Below are 3,811 nucleotides of genomic sequence, written 5' to 3' on the forward strand. Positions count from 1 at the left end.
CTGATAGAAACAGAATGCCTGATCATGTGACTGCAAGTGACCTTCAGAACTGCTTGCCTTGACTGGGTCCTGTTGTGTCCGTCAAGTCATAAGGTTGGTTGGGCCCAGGGATAATTCATCATACAATAGAAGGAAGTGATGTGTGTGGGACTGAGCACAGCAGGCTGCATGGCAGAGAGCTCAGACCCCCAGCACCTGCCGCAGTTGCACCAGCATCCTGCCCTCAGCTCACACCTATGGCTGCATGGGCGCTCCTTAACAACCCGCTAAAGGAGGATCAAAAAGCCCAGGCTTGCTTAATGGATGGGTTGGCTTGGTATCTGTGTGCAAGCTGAATATTGATGACAGCCGCACTATAGTTTCACTCAGGCCTGACCTTGAAAAAGACAGGGGCAAGAGAAAATACTCCCAATGAGCAGAGCTTTTAGCAGTGCACACGGTCATCCAATTTGTGTGGACAGGGAAACAGTTTTCTAACCAAGGTTAGGATATATATGGACTCATGTACTCAAGTCCAGTTTTGACAGGAATGATCCCTGATGTCTTGCTCAGCCTTCCAAGTCAGAGGTTTGAGATTTCATTTTCCAAACAATAAGGTTTGTTCCCTTGGGACAGCTTCCTTTTGCCCTAGCACTGATCTGGCTCCTCTCTGGGGCCCTTGCTACACCTAGAAGGCCCCTCATAGGTTTAGGAGGCCTGCTCTCACCTTCTAGGAAGTTGATGGTCCAGAACAGCAGAAAGAACATAGCCCACAGAGAGAACATGTCAAAAACAAAACAGCTTCTGAAACTATATCCCCAGCACTGGGTTAGGACCCCTCCTGGCACAGATTTCTGATGAGCCTGAACAAGGCCATGTGATTTTCTGTACTAGGATTAGCTAAGAATAATACAGATCTAAAGTAAACAGATCTGGGAACATATGGAAAGTATGTTTTAATTTGCTTTTGTAACAGACTGGTTGTAGTGGATTGAATTATGTCCTCCCAAAACTCCCTGAAGCTTGAATTGTGTCCCTCAAGTTTTATGCATTAGAAACTTAGCCCCCACCGTGACTGTTAAGAGGGTAGGAAATCCTATTATGGTAGTTGACAGGTGGAGCCTTGAAGAGGTGATTGGATTGTAGGACCATGCAGTAGTGAATGAATTAAAAATGATGGTTAGGGGTGTGGTTCTGAGGGCTTTAAAAGAAGAGGAGAGTCTGTCTCTCTCTGCTTCCACCATCTTGCAATGTGAGACCCCTGGGCCACTGTTGCCACCATCAGATGGACTTTGGACTTCCCAGCCTCGGAAATTGTAAGTAATAAATGTCGACCACCAGATGGACCTGGACTTACCAGCCTCGGAAACTGTAAGTAATAAATGTCGTTTTTCTTTATAAATTACCTAGTTCCCAGTGTTTTGTTTTAAGCAACATAAACTGACTAATACACTGGTGTTAATACACTGGGGAGAGAAAGAGAAGATTTCTCAATTGGCCACTTGATTGGTGATACAACTTAAATATTTCAGATTGCAATTCAGTATACAGTCAGTTTAGGAGAGAATGAAAAACTATGCTGAAATCTTCTTCTTCTTCTTTTTTTTTTTGAAGATGACCAATTAGGGGATCTTAACCCTTGACTTGGTGTTGTCAGCACCATAACCAGCCATCCTTATATAGGGATCCGAACCCATGGCCTTAGTGTTATCAGCACCGCACTCTCCCAAGTGAGCCACAGGCCAGCCCTCTATGCTGAAATGTTCTAAGAAACGTATTTAACCAAGAAGTGCCATTTCTTTACCACAGAAAGAAAAGTCTTGACTCTTTCCTTTTCTGATTCTGCAGCTAACTCAACATCACCAAGCCCCAGGAAAGCATAATCAAAAAAAGGCTGAGGGACCCAGAGGATAATGTCTTTGTTACCATAAATTCTTTTACTTTTTATTTTAAACTTTTTTTAAAGCTATAGTTTGACAAATAATTATACACATTTAAAATGTGCCAAAAATTCCCATGAAATAAAATTGGTACATAAACATGCAAGAATAATTATGACAGTCATAATATTATTAAAAATGGTAATGTAAAAGTATTATCTGGGTTTTTAACCTTTACTTTATATGAAACACTTGGGAAAATTTAAAAAACATAAACATCTGAGCTCTATATACTGAAATTCAGATTGAATTGTTCTGGAGAAGGGGGCTAGACATCCGTTTTTTTAGAAAGCTCCCAGGAGAGTTAATGTACAGCCTGGTGCTAGGTACTAGGTCAAGGTCTGGTTTAGAGGTTTCCCACCAGGGTTGTACATTAAATTTCCTAGGAGCTTTCTGAAAAACAGATGCCTAGCCACCTCTCCAGAAGAATGTACATGTGGGGTGGGGGGTGGGTACTAAAAGAGCCACCAGAAAGAGCTTTACAGAAATTAGATAAACTGAAGCCTATTTTTAATGGCAACCCATGAGTCTTTATATTCAGTGAAGATCCTGTGAACCTTTTAAAACACATGATTATATAAAATGCACATTTCAAGTATTTATGACATATTTTTGTTAATAACTAGACCATAAAGGTAAGGTTGTTGTTTTGCAATTTCTTGTTTGATTTGAGTTCTATAAATGGGCAAGAAAATTCCCTACTGGGTGTGCCAATCAGAAAAAAATGATACTCCAAAAAAGAAAAAAAAAAAAAATGATACTCCTACAGAGGGTCTCTAAGACACACCAGGCTGTCGATGAACTGCAACGGTGGAAGCTCAGTGTAGATGTGACCATTAGTCCAGAAACTATGTGACTTGCAGCTTTGTTCTGTTTCTGAATCAATGAGTTAGTGAGTTATTTAACTGATTCTTTTTCATCTTTGAAATGGAGATAATAATGATTATTTTAATAGCTTGAAAGTTCATTGTGAGGCTAAATTAAATAAAAGCACTTTTCAAAGAGCTAAACATTTATTTGAAGTATAGTGTTATTTACTATTATTTTATTATATTTTTATTCGTGTACACTGAACTGGGTCATCCAGAATCAGAACAAAGTGTTTTGGAGAATTTGGGAAATTGCTTTTCTTATAATCTTCCTTCCTAATGTCCTTATTTCTGTTTTGGTTAGCATCCTCATCTCAGTAGCAAAAAACTAATGGGAGTGCCAAATAGGTAATCCCAGCCAAAGGACTTTCGAAGACAAAGATATTTTATTTTATTATTTTTTTTAAACTTAAACTGGTTTATTTACAGAATAGCTTTATGAAGTTGGTAAACAGTGCAGCCTCTTTTTTCAAAAGAGTTGTTTGTAGAAGATGTCTGTGCTGGGGTGGGGAATAGGGCTATGGAGAGGGATTTGTAAATGGTTTGTGGATATGTTTCCAACAGTTCATACCAAAACAATGAGTGGAAAAATGCTCTGTAGAATTGGTTAGGGGTGGAGAGGGCTATGGATAGGGGGAGAGGACAAAGTTATTTTAAAGGGTCTTTCTCTCCCAGGTTACCCAATAGCACTTTTTCTGACCTCATCTCTACTCTCAGACTATAAAAATGCTCACTTGAAGGCCCAAGGAAAAAGCCAGTATCTTCAGTATGCATGATCCCAACAGCAGAGCTATCCTCAGAGGGCTATCATTAGGACAGAATGAGAAAGCGAACATGAAAACACTTTGGAAACTGGGAGGCACTAGACATATGTGGGTGGTGATGATGATGGTGATGATGGAGGTGATGGTGTTAATGACAGTGATGCAGACCAGTTTGCTAACCCTGAATAAATAGGTAGAAACATGAACTTCTGGTCCCACTGGAGTAGTAGATGTACTAAAGGAGACAGGGCAGCCTCTG

The sequence above is a fragment of the Galeopterus variegatus genome, unplaced genomic scaffold (genome assembly GCF_000696425.1).
Source record: "Galeopterus variegatus unplaced genomic scaffold, G_variegatus-3.0.2 Scaffold3738, whole genome shotgun sequence".
Classification (NCBI taxonomy): domain Eukaryota; kingdom Metazoa; phylum Chordata; class Mammalia; order Dermoptera; family Cynocephalidae; genus Galeopterus; species Galeopterus variegatus.